Here is a 17,876-nt window from a genome sequence, read left to right as displayed (position 1 = left end):
TGTCTGCCTCCTCCTGGGTGCCCGCCGCACCTTGCCCCTCCTGGTCAGACTGGCTCCGTTCACTGTGGGCAGGGCTCCTGGGTGTCTCCTGTGATGTGGCAGGAATGGGGGTGGTGGTTGGCACAGATGTTTCTGAAGCAGGTGCTGCAGGGGCTTGGACACCAGAGGATCCAGGTCGGTCGGGGTCATCCGCGGAGTGTTGAGAGGCGTCGCTGCTGGTGGGATCCGGTTCCTCCCGAGCCTGTGACCGTGATTCTTCCCCCCCATTGTTGGGGGGATGTTCATCACGTTGCCCTGTGTGTGAGAGAGAGACAATGTTGAAGCTGTTTAATGCAACATGCATGTTTCATACACATTCAAGTTGGCACAGTTCCTCCAGGTAGTTGTATGTGCCTAGCATTCTCCTCAATGTTCACTTGTGTATGGGTATGTTGCGGGGGACAGATTGATATGTTCGCCTGACTCTTTGACATGTCCATTTGTGGCTTGGATGCTTCTTCAGCTAGGTATTGGTGTTGTTGTGTTACATGTCCATTGTGGCAGTGGGTAAATCCATTGCCTGTCCTGGTGGTGTGTGCTTGTGTAAGGGGTGTGTGTGACAGGGCCTGCTGGTGGGTGTAGTGTGATTTGGCCCTGGGGCTCCCAGGTGATGTAGCTGTCCCCCCATGGAGCATGCTGCCATGACAGTGAGTGTGAGTTCCTGTCCTAGATATCTGACCTGGTTCTCTTGGTGTTTGTGTTTGCACTGGTCACAGGAGGGCCTTGTGCTGCCTACACCCGGGCCGAGTGTGAGCTATCTTGTCAGTACTTTCCCAATCCCTATGCATTGCGCATGGTGCATGGGTATGTAGCTGGGCCATATGGGTTGAGGGCAATTGTGGCTGATTTGGAATTCAAAAATGCGTTTTGGTGCACCCACCCTCCCAGCATACGGGACATCCATTCTTGAGTTGGTGCTTCGTGTAGCATGGGACATGGCATGGACTTGCTTTCTTAATGGGGCATACACATGTTCTTGGCATTCGCGTTGTTTGTGACTGTGGTTCTGGCGGGTGAGGGCTTGGGGGTAGTTGCGTGCATTAGGTGTAGTTGGGATGTGGATGCCATTACCCCCATGTTACGTAAGTGGTTTGTGTACTCACCAGGCTCTGGAAGTCCTTGGAGTCCATGTACTCCCACCGGCGGAAGCATGGCCATCACCTTCTCGTCCCAGGGATGGTAATGTACTGGTCTGCGGGGCGCGCCACCTCCAGTGATGTTGGTCTGGGCGTGCTCTTCATTCATTTTTCTCTTGACCGCCCTCCGCAGATCGTACCACCTGGCTTGGCATTCATTTCTGGTCCTTCTGATGGGTGCGACAGCATTCACCCTCTCGACGATCCTCTGCCACAGGCGTGATTTTTCAGCTATGCTGGTCTGTCTGACCAATGTTCCAAACAGCTGTGGCTCGACTCTGATGACTTCATTGAAAAGGATGTCCAGATCCTCCCTTGTGAACTTTGGATTCTTGTCGGTGGGCATGGTGTGGGGTGAGGGTGTGGATGGTTGTGGGTGTGTGGGTCTGAATGTGACGGTGTGTGTGTGAATGTGTAGAGTGGGTATGTGTGAAGGGGTGTGTGTGTAGGTGTATATGTTTAGGTGGATGGGTGCAGTGGTTTGTGTGTGCTCTGTAGCAGTGGTGAGTCTGTTGCAATGGCTCATGGTTTGTGTGTGTGGGCCCTTTTTATTGGTCCATTTGTGGGTGGGTCTCAGTTTGAATTTTTGGTGGGTGTGTTATAAGGGGTGGTTGTGAGGTTGCCCCTCTGTTTGCCTGTTTGGATGTGTCCAGGTCAGTCCTTTTCATTTTTTGTGCAGTGTAGACGTGTTTTGTGGTGTTGTGCGAGTCATATAGGCCCTCCTTGTGCTGTTTTACAGTGTCCGTGGTTCTGTACGGTAATGGGGTACAAGTCGTACAGCCACACACCCCTATGCGTTGTGTATGTACGGCACGTACACGGACATTGCTATGTACGGTGCGTACACCCCATTGCTTCTGTACGGTGTGGGTGCGTAGACCGCCAGCGCGTATGTACGGTGCGTACCCCCAGTGCGTAGGTATGCACCGTACCCCCAGCGCGAATGTACGGTGCGTAACCCCAGCGCGTAGGTACGCACCGTACCCCCAGCGCGAATGTACGGTGCGTTCCCGCAACATCGCGTATCCACATCATCCACCGTACATACGCGATGTTGGGGGTACGCACCGTACATTCACTATGGGGGTACGGTGCGTACATACGTGCTGGGTGTATGCACCATACATACGCGCTGGAGGTATGGTGCTTACCTACGCTCTGGGGTACGCACCGTACATTCGCGCTGGGGGTACGGTGCATACCTACGGACTGGGGGTACGCACCGCACATTCGCGCTGGGGGTACGGTGCATACCTACGCGCTGGGGGTACGCTCCATACATTCGTGCTGGGGGTACGGTGCGTACAAACTTCGCTTCATAGCGGGCAAAGTCATTCCCCGTGTACGGGACGTTTTCCGTACGAATCGGACTTCATTTTTACGATTTGTACGGAGAAGTGTCCGGGTCCGTCTCGTACTAATTTTCCCGCTACGATTTGTACGGATCGGGCCAATCCGTATGTACTTTTTCCCGTACGGATCTTACTTCAAGGGTCGGACGTGACTTGTACGATTCGTACGGAACAAAATACGGATACGAGTCGTACGGGAAAAAAAATACAGGATCGGAATCGACCCCTAAATATATTAAAAAGTAACAGTTATATAATACAAATTAAATATACTTAATTAATGTTAAAATATATATAACTAATATACTTATTCATAAAAACAAATATATTTATTTACATATATGTGTATATTTAGTTACATATAAACAATTAAAAAATATAATTAAACGAATATTTTCAATTTATAATATAATGTAATAATGTATTTTAAATGTCATAATATACAAAATTAATATATATATATATATATATTATCTACTGGCGGTCGCCAGTAGATAGTTATAGTTAGGACCTATTTTCCATAGGAAATCCGCAACATTCTATTCCCAATAAGTCTGGCGCCGGTTGATAAACCCTCGCCAAATTTTCAAAACTTTTGGCCAGGTCCGCTCCGCTCTTACCCTGAAAGTTTTGCGGTGATCCGTCAAGCGGGGGCCGAGAAAAAGGGGGGTCCCAAAATGCTTTTTCCCCATGCAATTTTCCATAGGATCTGTTGTCGCAGCTACAGCCCGAACCGCTGAACGGAATGACACCAAATTTGGCAAAGAGGTAGTCCTCAGTTCAGACTCATGCCTTTTGCATAAATGGTGTGAATCTGTTCAGTAGTTCCTGAGAAAATTAGAGTTAAAAGTAAATATATATCAATGGCCGGGGAGGATCAGCGCACCCTACCCGCACCGTAAGCGCACCCTTCTCGAACCGAGCGCGCACCCTCCTGATCGCGCGCTGAATGCTAATTGGCTGTCGAGTGTCTGTCTACATTCAAAACCAGGAACTGTTGGCGGCCATTTTCTGCCTCTAGAGGTGCTTAGGGGGTCCCCCATTTTTTTTTTTTTTAAACGGCGAAATGCGCGCATGGTTCTACACTGAAAGGTAGGGTGTATATTTCTATTTTTTAAAGGCATGATTCTTATTGGTTAACAAAAACTGATTGTAAGGAACATTATATATGATAAGCTGATATGTTGAAAAGTCAAGCACACTTGCTGTCTTGTTTAGCAACATTGTGTGCTGAACTTGTGACCTGTGTGCTCAGTGCAGTGTTCCATGACCTGTTTCTATGGTAACAGGCAGAAGGAAGATTGGGGGAGGGGTTGAAATGTATTTCATTTGGAAAGGGTTGAAATGTTTAACCAATAGAAATATGTGTTTGCTTTTGAATTTATGTGTGAAGGATTGTGATTTGATGTTTACATGTATATGTGTGGAAAATGAAAGGGAAACTTTTCCATTCTTTGTTTTTGCTTAGAGGTGCACAGTGCAGAGATTCTGTAAAAGAAAATCTGGTGTGTGACTGATATACTTCTTAATCTACAAAGCAACTTGAAAGGTGAGTTATTTAATTGTGAGGGGATGTATGTAGACTATTTTGATTTTAATCAGACTAATGTATTTCTCCTGCTAAAGTGTAGGGAGTACTTTTTTTCTCTACAATCTTATTGACAGTGTGTGTGCATGTGGAAACCATTCTGTGATAAGCATTTGTGTTTTTCATGTGTTTGCAGACAGATAACCGTGCTGTTTTTATATTTTGGTAGAATTAGAAACCAGTCATCGTTTATGAATTTGTGAAATGAGTTATGTTTCTATACTAAAATGTAGTACTCCTAGATGAAGAAATGTGTTTTGGTAAGCTGCTAGGGATAGTGTTGCTTGTCTATAATCACACTGTGAGTCTGTGTGCATTTGGGAACCACTGTGAGAGAAGCATTTGGTAACATCGTGTATTTGCTGACGGATAACTGTTTTAAAACCTGTCTTGTTGTCAAGTTTTAGTAGCATTAGAAGGCAGTTTTTGCCTATGCTTTGATTAAATGAGTCAGGGTTTGACACAAAAGTGCAGTCCTGAAATATGTAGATTGTGTGCAGTTCCCTTACCACTTCCACTGTAGTCAATGAGTTTTGGTAAACTCCTAGGGATAGTGGTGCTTGTCTAGAATCACACTGTGAGTCTGTGTGCATTTGGGAACCACTGTGAGAGAAGCATTAGGTAACATCGTGTATTTGCTGACAGATAACTGTTTTAAAACCTGTCTTGTTGTCAAGTTTTAGTAGCATTAGAAGGCAGTTTTTGCTTATGCATTGATAAAATGATTCATGCTTTGACACTAATGTGCTGTACTTTAATATGTAGATTTGGTGTAGTCTCCTTACCCCTTGCACAGTAGTGAATGAGTTTTGGTAAGCTGCTAGGGATAGTGTTGCTTGTCTAGAATCACACTGTGAGTCTGTGTGCATTTGGGAACCACTGTGAGAGAAGCATTTGGTAACATCGTGTATTTGCTGACAGATAACTGTCTTAAAACCTGTCTTGTTGTCAAGTTTTAGTAGCATTAGAAGGCAGTTTTTGCCTATGCTTTGATTAAATGAGTCAGGGTTTGACACAAAAGTGCAGTCCTGAAATATGTAGATTATGTGCAGTTCCCTTACCCCTTGCACAGTAGTGAATGAGTTTTTGTAAGCTGCTAGGGATAGTGTTGCTTGTCTAGAATCACACTGTGAGTCTGTGTGCATTTGGGAACCACTGTGAGAGAAGCATTTGGTAACATCGTGTATTTGCTGACAGATAACTGTTTTAAAACCTGTCATGTTGTCAAGTTTTTGTAGCATTAGAAGCCATTCTTTGCTTATGCATTGATAAAATGATTCATGCTTTGACACTAATGTGCTGTACTTTAATATGTAGATTGGGTGTAGTCTCCTTACCCCTTGCACAGTAGTGAATGAGTTTTGGTAAGCTGCTAGGGATAGTGTTGCTTGTCTAGAATCACACTATGAGTCTGTGTGCATTTGAGAACCACTGTGAGAGAAGCATTTGGTAACATCGTGTATTTGCTGACAGATAATTGTTTTAAAACCTGTCTTGTTGTCAAGTTTTAGTAGCATTAGAAGCCAGTTTTTGCTTATGCTTTGATTAAATGAGTCAGGCTTTGACACAAAGGTGCAGTCCTGAAATATGTAGATTGTGTGCAGTTCCCTTATCACTTCCACAGTAGTGAATGATTTTTGGTAAACTCCTAGGTATAGTGGTTGTTGTCTAGAATCACACTGTGAGTCTGTGTGCATTTGGGAACCACTGTGAGAGAAGCATTTGGTAACATCGTGTATTTTCTGGTAGATAACTCTTTTAAAACCTGTCACGTTGTCAAGTTTTAGTAGCATTAGAAGCCAGTCTTTGCTTATGCGTTGATTAAATGAGTCATGCTTTTACACTAATGTGCTGTACTTCAATATGTAGATTGTGTGCAGTACCCTTACCTCTTCTAGACTATTGAATGAGTTTTGGTAAACTCCTAGGATAGTGTTGCTTGTCTAAAATCACACTGAGTCTGTGTGCATTTGGGTAAGGATTGTGATAGAAGCATTTGGTAACATTGTGTATTTGCTGACAGATAACTGTTTTAAAACCGGTCATGTTGTCAAGTTTTAGTAGCTTTAGAAGCTATTCTTTGCTTATGCATTGATAAAATGAGTCAGGGTTTGACACTAAAGTGCAGTACCATGTACTATTCTCTTCACTGTGCCAGAACTGAAAATTTAAAAGTTTTACCCAGGCACTGTCTTAGCAGTAGTCTGATGATTTAGTCAGTTTCCAAGTACTCATGTTGTGAACCATACATTACCACATAGACTGCTTCAAATGTTTATGCAGTATGCATGCAGTCTTCTAACATACTATACACTTGTCTTTCACATCTTCAATTCCCTAGTCAATATCCATACAGTCCAGCAAACATCCTGTCACTCCCTTTGCACTCCTCTAGTGACCCATTCAGTACCAAGTACTAATCCATTCACTGTGTCAAAATCCAACCACTTATAAATTCACACAGGCACTCTCTTTGCTGTAATCATTCCGTCAGTTCACAAGTACTCATGCAGTGAGCCAGACCTTAGCACATAGACTGCTTCAAATGCCTATTCACTATGCATGCAGGCCTCTAACCACCTATACAGTTGTCTTTCACACCTTCAATTCCCCAGTCAGTATTCATACACTTCTAGCAAACACCCTGTTACTCACCTAGTGTGTCTCCTTATAGTAGTGTATTTATTCAGTCAGTTAGCATGTAGTCTTTTAGTGAGGTAGGCATGAACTGCTTCAAAGTAGTATGCACTATGCATGTAGGGCCTCATGTAGGTAGCTAAATACCGGTCGGTAACGGCCAAAATTCGGTAAATATCCCGTTACCGACCGGTATTTAGCTTTTTGAGATGTAGGAGGCATAATTTCAGGATTCAGTAAATTACCGAATCGGTAAAATACCGATTCGGTAAATACCGAATCCTGAAATCATATGTAGGGAGCACTCTAAAGAGTGAAAATTAGTATTAAGAATTTGTTATTTACCACCAAATACAGGTTGGTGATAAATAACGAATACCTTGCAATAAGTAATATTTTGCAGATTTAAGAGTGCCATGTGGCAGACATACATGCCCTTAGGGCATGTATGTGCGCCACATGTGCACACATGCAAGATTCAGGGGTGCAACAGGGTGTCAATGTGACACCCTGCCAACCTTGAATATGCTCCCCCCATTACCGAATCGGTATTTACCGAATCGGTAATGGTGAATGGCTTCCCATTGATTCCTATGGCCCTCCAGGCCCATAGAAATCAATGGGAAGGTATGCCTCATTACCGAATCGGTAAATACCGATTCATAATTACCGAATTTTTCCGATTCGGTAAAATTTACCGAATTATTACCTACATCTTATTTACCGATTCATAAATACCGAATCGGTAAAATTCGGTATTTATGAATCGGTAAATGTGATGCTACCTACATATGGCCCGTTGTGTTTTAACCATCGTCACACTCGTGGTTCAGGGTTATAGTTTCTTAGTCAGTTTTTATATAAAATGTGTTTGTACAGTAATGGAATAGTATAAATTTGAAAGTTACTAAAATACATTTATTTGTGATTCTTTTTTACAGATACAGAATAGGAGTGTTTCTCATCCGTTTGCACTCTTCTCGTGCAAGATTGTTTGGATGAAGGGTCCTTCGGTGTTTCATCATACTTGCCGTGCCATACGAGTATTTCTTGTTAGGATCCCCTCGCAGCAGAACTCTTTTGCAAATCTTGCACGTGACCAAGGTGGCATTGATCTTTGTTTGCCCCTCGGGAAAAGTAAAATATTTCCACAGCACTGAAGAAAAACATTGTGGGCGTGGTGCCTCCTCCAAAAATTCATCCTTAGATTCGGTGAATATTTTAAAGCGACAACATTTACAGTTTTTGTAAGTTAAACTTATAAAATGTTGTTAGCCGTAAGCATTTTATATATCTGTGATTTGTATCTTGTGGTATTTTGTGAGAATAGCATGTTGTTGTTTTTTAACAATCTTTCTGATTGTTTTTTTTTTTTGCCCGCTGTTAAGTGATGAGTATGATTGAAATCACTATTTTTAGTGAAATTCAATATATTCTGAGAACAGCAAAAAAGGCAAACAAATTACTTTGTGGAAATTATGCTGTGTTGTAAAAAATGTATTATTACATGTTATAATTTTTTTTTCCTTTTCTTTCACAGATCCAGATTTAAAAATAAGCAATTTATATGAATTTAGATTGCAATGAAAATCTGAATAAAATGTATACCATTTTTTATTCCTATTACTGTGAAGGTAAGTTTAACTAAGTCTCAATATGCAGAATGAGGAGGTCTGCAAGAAGCTACAAAGTTGAAACACGTTTCTAAAAACACTCTGTTTATACCTATGTAGTTTTGAAATCTGACCATAATCAGATATCATGTGACCTGCAAAAAAAGAGATTTGAGGGGTTCATAATATTTCCCATTGTAGCTATTGAAGGATCGCAATCATTTCAATCATTCTTCTTTGAATATCTTTGCAGACAAAACTCTGTGCTTATCTTCTATCATTCGCAAGGAATTTTAAAACTGGAAATATGCCACTTTTTGTAACATAGTTATTGCGCAAGACACTCTTTCATATTTACAAAGAGAGGAAAAGGCACTCTGTGCACTTTTTATACTCCATGCAAATACAACCTCATTATGCACACCGGTTTGCGTTGAAAGGGTGTTCTATAAGTGTTGTTGTGCATGATTGCACTGAATACTCATAGAACAAGATACATGTCTAGATTTGTCAGAAATTATAAATTTCGATATGTGTGTGAATGCTGCACCATTCTAAAATTGGTGTAGGGAAGCACAACAAGGAGAATTGTTTTCATTTCTCCACATTTTTATATCTTCAATGCATGCTACAATGCTCAGCATACATTGAAGGAGAAAAATGCCTTTACTGATTATTTTTGTGCAGGAAGGTGTGTCTTCCTGCACAAAAACAAACAGCACATGACACAGATATCTTTGCACTATGGTGCAAGGTTGCCTGTGTCACCACATGGCTGCAGTTTAAGCAGCCGTGCAGAGAGAAGCATAGATATGCAACATATTTGTGTACATATGTTGCATCCCTGTGCTTTTGTACAGCACACTGCAGGTAAAGAGGTTACTGTGTGATGCTGCAGCACTTCCTCATAGTTCTGCACTTATACATTCACCATACTCTACTAATGCATTCATTCAGTCAATTACGTACTACACATACATTCATCTAAACTTTCACACACTAACAAAGAAATGTAGCTCTTTTTTTAAACCAGGAAAGTTAGTTCTTACAAGAACTTTTTTTTTCTTCTTTCTTCTTTTATATTTTTGGGGGGTTTTCTGAACAATTTTTAATTTTTTTTGGTTTTTCTGCAAAAAAAAAAAAAACACAAAACAGGAGGAACCAAACAATGAACAAGAAAAAAACCAAAAAAACTAGCAAATGTGACTTTCTTGCCGGCGGCAGATCAGATCGATCGACTGCTCACCGTAGCACAAAGTCGCATTGCACTTAGTGCAGAGCACTTTTAAATATTGAAATTGAGGACGGATGTCCAAATTTTGGGCTGATGGATGCACTCTTGAAGTGCTCGGCTGTGATGAGGTGGAAGGAGCAGGAGTGTTTCTAATCCGTTTGCACTCTTCTCGTGCAAGATTGTTTGGATGAAGGGTCCTTATGTGCTTCATCATACTAGCCGTGCCGCACAAGTATTTCTTGTTAGGATCCCCTCGCGACAGCACTCTTTTGCAAATCTTGCATGTGACCAAGGTGGCATTGGTCTTATTCTGCCCCTCGGGAAAAGTAAAAAGTAAAAAATGTCCACACCACTGAAGAAAAACGTTCTTTGCGTGGTGCCTCCTCCAAAAATTCATCCTCAGATGTATGAGGAGATGCAGGTGATGCCTGCTGCCCTGAAGCCATTTTTAGTTGAAAAAAGTTAGAGCTAAGTGTAAACTTATCTAAAAAATCTTCTTCTCTGCAAAGAGATGCTCCTCCAAAGAAGGTCAAAGAAGAATGATTGAATTGGGTGGGGTCTTTCAATAGTTAGAACAGGAAGTGTAATGAACCAATCAAATCTCTTTTTTTGCAGGTCACATGGGATCCGCGCACCCTGCGCTTACGCAGCACGCACCCAGCACGCATCCGCGAAATTGAATTAAAATAAATTATAGGATTAGATGTAAAAATAGATCAGTTTTAAGACTAGTTTAGAGTTTGTCTTCAATTTATATTCACATGAAATACATATATATATGTTTTTTTAAATGTTAAATATTTCGCGGGATCCGCGCACCTACCGCTTCATAGACGCAGATGACGCATCACGGAAGCGCGTAAATGTCGCGTTACGTACATCAAAAGTGTCGCGTATAGGCTGGGAGTCGCGTACCTGTCGCATTGCGATCGCGCACTAAACACGTACCCAACGCATACCATGCGCGGATGCTTCCGCGTAGGGATCGAGAACGGTGCGCATAGGGTGCGCGGATCCAAAAACATTGAAAAAAAATATGTAAAATAAAGTTTTGAACATATAATAGGTGCCGATTCGGATCCTGGAGAAACCGGGTACGAACCGTCGGTCGGAGCGTTTTTTCCGTCCGACTCGTACCCGGTTGCAAAATTTACAAACATGCAAGTACGATTCGCACGGAAACACTATTTCCGTACGATTCGTACAAAACACCAACCGAGGAAAATAAACATACAAATGACATCCGGAAAAGCGCCGACGTGACGTCGGGACGTATGCAGCCTGCGTTCCACGAACCAGGAAGTACGATTCGCACCGACGTCATCCTGCGCGGAGAATATTTTCCGGCAGCCGGGAAATCAGGACGACGCGCACAAGAAGCACCTGTACGCGACGGACAGACATGGACCCGAACCTACGTGTCATCCCGGCCCTCATTGCAGTCGACCTCCTCTACAGGTACCGACGCAGATGCCGCAGAAGGTCAGAACAACACCCAGGGGCAAAGGGGGGGGGCAGGGGCAGGACACAAAACCCCCACCCAAGTCACACAGCACACATGCCCTGGACATACCTGACCTCCAGGCCCTGGTCACTTCGAGGGGGTGGGGGCGTGTCCAGCAAAGCCAGCGTCCGCCACAACGGAAGTGGGCGACGACGCGAGCCGGCAACACAACAATACAGGTACGTACCGTACCCACGCCTTAAGAGCGTGGGTACGAGTCGTACCACGCCCACACCCACGTCACCCCAACAATGGCGGTACGGCCCGTACCCATGTGCCAAAGGCCTGGGTACGGGCCGCACAAGCATTCCACAGCGTGGGCACGGGTACGTACGGACCGTACCCTCACCCGTGTATGTATGGCGCGTACCCCCACCCCAACAGTGTATGTACGGACCGTACCCCCACCCGCGTATGTATGGAGCGTACCCCCACCCGCGTATGTATGGAGCGTACCCCCACCCCAACAGTGTATGTATGGACCGTACCCCCACCCGCGTATGTATGGAGCGTACCCCCACCCCAACAGTGTATGTTATGTTATGTTATGTTATGTTATATGGCTCTTATAGAGCGCTTATCACCACTGGTCTCTAAGCGCTAAACAGACGCCCCACAAACATCATGCCCCTCCCGACCATCCGCTAATACCCAGTTAGGCCGAAGATGTTACCATGCCAAACAAGAATGTCTTCAGTTTTTTTCTGAAGGAAAGAAGGTTGAATTCTTCCTTCAGACTCGGCGGAAGGGCATTCCAGAGTTGAGGAATGAGTACTGAGAAGGCCCTACCTCCTTTGGTTAGTAAATTAAATCTAGGTTGAGCCAAATTTGGGACAGAGCCAGAGCGCAGTGACCTACCGGGAACATACTTCCTTAGTCGCTGTTTAATATATTCCGGGGCATTACCGAATAGTGCTTTATGAGCAATACAGAGGCCCTTGAAATGGACCCTAAGCTTCACAGGAAGCCAGTGCAATTTACAAAGGAGAGTAGATGCATGTGCACTTCTGGGGAGAGAGAAAACCAGTCTGGCAGCGTCGTTTTGCACGACTTGCAATTTCCTCATCAGCTTCTGTGACAGGCCCAGATACAGAATGTTACCGTAATCTAGCCTCGAGATGACAGTAGCCGCGACCACAGTCTGTAGCGTGGAGGTAGAGAGAATGGCAGTAAGTTTACGCAGCTGCCGCATCACGGCCGTGCAGGAGCCTACCACTGCCGACACCTGGGGGGCCATAGAGAGAGCCGCATCGATCTTTAGGCCAAGACTCTTCACTACCGCCCCCGGGCTTGGAGTTTTGCCAAGTTCTGGAGGCCAATACAGATCATCCCAGGGATTGGCCATGTTGGTCACCACCAGAACCTCCGTTTTGTCTGCATTGACTTTAAGGAAGCTATTAGTCATCCAGTTGACCGTGAATCTCAAAAGATCTCTAACTGCTTCCTGGGCCTCTAATGTATCACCCAGCCGGACCAGTAACTGTGTGTCGTCTGCGTAGTTAAAGACCTCACAGTTCTTACACGTGAGTTGCTCAATCAGGGGCTGCAGATAGATATTGAACAGTAGGGGGGAGAGTGCGGACCCTTGAGGGACCCCCCAGGTCACATCCCTACTCCCCGATAGCTGATCCCCAATTTGAACCCTCTGAGTACGACCCGACAGGAAGGATTCCAGCCACTTGTATGCCTGGCCAGCAATCCCCAACTTCGCGATACGGCTCAGCAAGATGGAATGGCTGACCGTATCGAAAGCTGCCGAGAGATCTAAGAGAATCAGAGCGCAAGGTTGTTTATTGTCGGCTCTTACTCTTAACTCGTCGGTGACCGTGGCCATCACCAGTTCCGTACTATGTTGTGGACGGAATCCCGCCTGCCTGACATGTAGGAGATGGTGTTCCTCTAAGTAGTGGGTGACTACGTTCAAGACATGTTTTTCCAAGATCTTGCTTAGAAACGGCAGCTGAGAGATAGGCCTGTAGTTTTTTAATACTAACGGGTCGGTACCAGCTTTCTTCAGAAGTGGGGACACCCTAGCCTCCTTCAGGGATGCTGGGAGGTAGCCCGCATCCAATGAGGCATTGATTAGCTGCAAAAGCTGGGGTTGGATACCTGGCAAGGCTAATTTGAAAATTTTCGGAGGGCAGGGGTCACTGGACGAACCAGATTTTATACGGCTAGCCAGTTCTATCAGGTGCTCTCCAGTAATGGCGGGAAGCCTGACCAAAGATCCTACGGCCTGCAAGCTGTCCATACCAAGTTGTGATGGCAAACTGTCCGAGAGCCTCGAGATATCCGAGAGGATATCCTGCACCTTTTGGAGGAAGAAACCTTGGAAGGTGTCGCAGTCAGGCTGGGCCAGACTGCTGTTTTTTTCACTCAACTGGGTGAGCTCCCTTAGAATAATAAAGGTTTCCCTTTGCTTATTCGTTGCCTCCTTGATCCGTCCTTCATAAAAGGCGGCTTTCCTAGCCAGGATGGCCCGTTTATAGCTAACCAGCATAGTTTTATAGGTAAGTGCCTCTGTAGACCCGTAATCCCGTCTCCAGCTTCGCTCCACCCTCCTGAGAGCCTGCTTCCTTTCCCTAAGGGAAACATCAAACCACGGGGCTCCTTTCCCTTTTTTCCGGGTGAGCTCTAGCCGTTCCGGGGCAAGTTTATCTAAGGCAGAGCAAATCCAGGTCGTGAAGGTCGAAGTGTCTGCATCCAGGTTTCCTAGCATCCTATTCGGCGGGAGAGAGGTGAGAAGGGTCGTGACTAAGGAGTCGGCCTCGACCTTTTTCCATGGGCGGACCTTCCTCCTAATTTGTGGGGGGGCTGCAGTTAAAGGCTCCCCTGGGACCCAGCCCTTGATCAGATAATGATCCGACCAAATGCAGGGGCTGACCGCAAGGATCTCCATTCGAGGCATGGTAGACCAGACAAGATCTAAGGTATGTCCCTTTACATGGGTGGGCCCGCTAACCAGCTGGTTTAGAGACAAGGTCGCAAGATTGGCTCCAAACTCAGCTGCCGAGGGCCCCCTGGGGGTCTCGTCCCAATGATAATTGAAGTCTCCCACTACTACTAGGGACTTGTATCTGGATGCCAGATCGGTCAGCAGCTCAAAAATGGCGTCGTTAAATTCTGGCGCACACTGTGGCGGCCGATATACTACCATAAGTAGTATACATGAGGTTTTCAGTGAGATTTTGATCCCTAGCACTTCTGCCCCAGCACAGCTTTCTGCGGTAATTTGTGTTACCTCAAGATTCCTTCTGAACAAGATGGCCACCCCGCCCCCTCTGCTGTCATTAGGGCGGTTATACCACCGAGCATCGAAATTAGGCGGTAAGGCTGCAATGATGTCAGGTGTTGAGGAGCTCCCTAGCCAAGTTTCTGAGAGCGCTAGGATGTCCATCTCACCCTCCTCTAGCAGTGTTGCCACCTCTAGGTGGTGTTTCTGTAGAGATCGTGTATTAAGCGAAGCAATTATCAGGCCCTGTGACTTGATGATGGCTGGTTTGGCCTCTACCTGTAATAGGTCTTCCGACCGAAGACTGGCAAGTGTTCGCTCGTCTAGCGTAGTTCTCCCTTGGTGAAGAGCTCTGAGGGTAACAGGGGAGTAAACCCTCGGCCGACCAGGGGGGGAGGCCCTACGGCCCGTCCTGGCCCGGACGGGCACAGACGGGCTTTCCTCTGGCGCTCCTCCGGCGCGACGCTGCGCGCGTACGCTGCGCGCGACCATGATGGCCTGAAAATACCGTGTGGCAGGTAACGATCGCTCGAACTAGAGCGCAGCCCCGTGGAACGTCTTGGTGGCGTCTGAGCCCTACTCCCAAGATGGCGCTCAAGCAGGGAATCAAACACCCAAGTGGTGAATGGTGCTCACAATGATTTTAATGTGCAGGCAATGCGGTCAGGTGGGGGACAATCAAAATAATTTCATCAACATAACAGTGAGTGCAAGTTATTTAAAAACAGCTTCAGCGCGATTGCAGCAAAAGCGAACAATTGCAGGAACCAGCGCGATGTAAGCGTGACGGTCAGTCTGTTGACCGCGCGCCGACCAAATGGCCCCTAAATACCGTTTGCCAGGTAACGATCGCTCGAACTAGAGCGCAGCCCCGTGGAACGTCTTGGTGGCGTCTGAGCCCTACTCCCAAGATGGCGCTCAAGCAGGGAATCAAACACCCAAGTGGTGAATGGTGCTCACAATGATTTTAATGTGCAGGCAATGCGGTCAGGTGGGGGACAATCAAAATAATTTCATCAACATAACAGTGAGTGCAAGTTATTTAAAAACAGCTTCAGCGCGATTGCAGCAAAAGCGAACAATTGCAGGAACCAGCGCGATGTAAGCGTGACGGTCAGTCTGTTGACCGCGCGCCGACCAAATGGCCCCTAAATACCGTTTGCCAGGTAACGATCGCTCGAACTAGAGCGCAGCCCCGTGGAACGTCTTGGTGGCGTCTGAGCCCTACTCCCAAGATGGCGCTCAAGCAGGGAATCAAACACCCAAGTGGTGAATGGTGCTCACAATGATTTTAATGTGCAGGCAATGCGGTCAGGTGGGGGACAATCAAAATAGTTTCATCAACATAACAGTGAGTGCAAGTTATTTAAAAACAGCTTCAGCGCGATTGCAGCAAAAGCGAACAATTGCAGGAACCAGCGCGATGTAAGCGTGACGGTCAGTCTGTTGACCGCGCGCCGACCAAATGGCCCCTAAATACCGTTTGCCAGGTAACGATCGCTCGAACTAGAGCGCAGCCCCGTGGAACGTCTTGGTGGCGTCTGAGCCCTACTCCCAAGATGGCGCTCAAGCAGGGAATCAAACACCCAAGTGGTGAATGGTGCTCACAATGATTTTAATGTGCAGGCAATGCGGTCAGGTGGGGGACAATCAAAATAATTTCATCAACATAACAGTGAGTGCAAATTATTTAAAAACAGCTTCAGCGCGATTGCAGCAAAAGCGAACAATTGCAGGAACCAGCGCGATGTAAGCGTGACGGTCAGTCTGTTGACCGCGCGCCGACCAAATGGCCCCTAAATACCGTTTGCCAGGTAACGATCGCTCGAACTAGAGCGCAGCCCCGTGGAACGTCTTGGTGGCGTCTGAGCCCTACTCCCAAGATGGCGCTCAAGCAGGGAATCAAACACCCAAGTGGTGAATGGTGCTCACAATGATTTTCATGTGCAGGCAATGCGGTCAGGTGGGGGACAATCAAAATAATTTCATCAACATAACAGTGAGTGCAAGTTATTTAAAAACAGCTTCAGCGCGATTGCAGCAAAAGCGAACAATTGCAGGAACCAGCGCGATGTAAGCGTGACGGACCGTACCCCCACCCGCGTATGTATGGAATGTACCCCCACCCCAACAGTGTATGTACGGACCGTACCCACACCCGCGTATGTATGGAGCGTACCCCCACCCGCGTATGTATGGAGCGTACCCCCACCCCAACAGTGTATGTATGGACCGTACCCCCACCCGCGTATGTATGGAGCGTACCCCCACCCGCGTATGTATGGAGCGTACCACCACCCCAACAGTGTATGTACGGACCGTACCCACACCCGCGTATGTATGGAGCGTACCCCCACCCGCGTATGTATGGAGCGTACCCCCACCCCAACAGTGTATGTATGGACCGTACCCCCAACAGTGTATGTACGGACCGTACCCCCACCCGCATATGTATGGAGCGTACCCCCACCCCAACATTGTATGTATGGAGCGTACATGCCCAGAGGCAGGAGGGGTGGGTGCAGAGTCCTCCCAGCAGTGCCCAGACATAGGAGGGGTGGGTGCAGAGTCCTCCCAGCAGTGCCCAGACGCAGGAGGGGTGGGTGCCTATCACTCCCAGCAGTGCCCAGACGCAGGAGGGGTGGGTGTAGAGTCCTCCCAGCAGTGCCCAGACGCAGGAGGGGTGGGTGTAGAGTCCTCCCAGCAGTGCCCAGACACAGGAGGGGTGGGTGCAGAGTCCTCCCAGCAGTGCCCAGACACAGAAGGGGTGGGTGCAGAGTCCTCCCAGCAGTGCCCAGATGCAGGAGGGGTGGGTGCCTATCACTCCCAGCAGTGCCTAGACGCAGGAGGGGTGGGTGCAGAGTCCTCCCAGCAGTGCCCAGACACAGGAGGGGTGGGTGCAGAGTCCTCCCAGCAGTGTTCAGACGCAGGAGGGGTGGGTGCAGAGTCCTCCCAGCAGTGTTCAGACGCAGGAGGGGTGTGTGCCTATCACTCCCAGCAGTGCCCAGACGCAGGAGGGGTGGGTGTAGAGTCCTCCCAGCAGTGCCCAGATGCAGGAGGGGTGGGTGCCTATCACTCCCAGCAGTGCCCAGATGCAGGAGGGGTGGGTGTAGAGTCCTCCCAGCAGTGCCCAGACGCAGGAGGGGTGGGTGTAGAGTCCTCCCAGCAGTGCCCAGACGCAGGAGGGGTGGGTGTAGAGTCCTCCCAGCAGTGCCCAGACACAGGAGGGGTGGGTGCAGAGTCCTCCCAGCAGTGCCCAGACACAGGAGGGGTGGGTGCAGAGTCCTCCCAGCAGTGCCCAGACGCAGGAGGGGTGTGTGCCTATCACTCCCAGCAGTGCCCAGACGCAGGAGGGGTGGGTGTAGAGTCCTCCCAGCAGTGCCCAGACGGAGGAGGGGTGGGTGTAGAGTCCTCCCAGCAGTGCCCAGATACAGGAGGGGTGGGTGCAGAGTCCTCCCAGCAGTGCCCAGACACAGGAGGGTTGGGTGCAGAGTCCTCCCAGCAGTGCCCAGACGCAGGAGGGGTGGGTGCCTCTCACTCC

Source organism: Triturus cristatus, chromosome 5_2, assembly GCF_964204655.1.
Source record: "Triturus cristatus chromosome 5_2, aTriCri1.1, whole genome shotgun sequence".
Lineage (NCBI taxonomy): Eukaryota > Metazoa > Chordata > Amphibia > Caudata > Salamandridae > Triturus > Triturus cristatus.
This window is presented reverse-complemented; position numbering follows the sequence as displayed.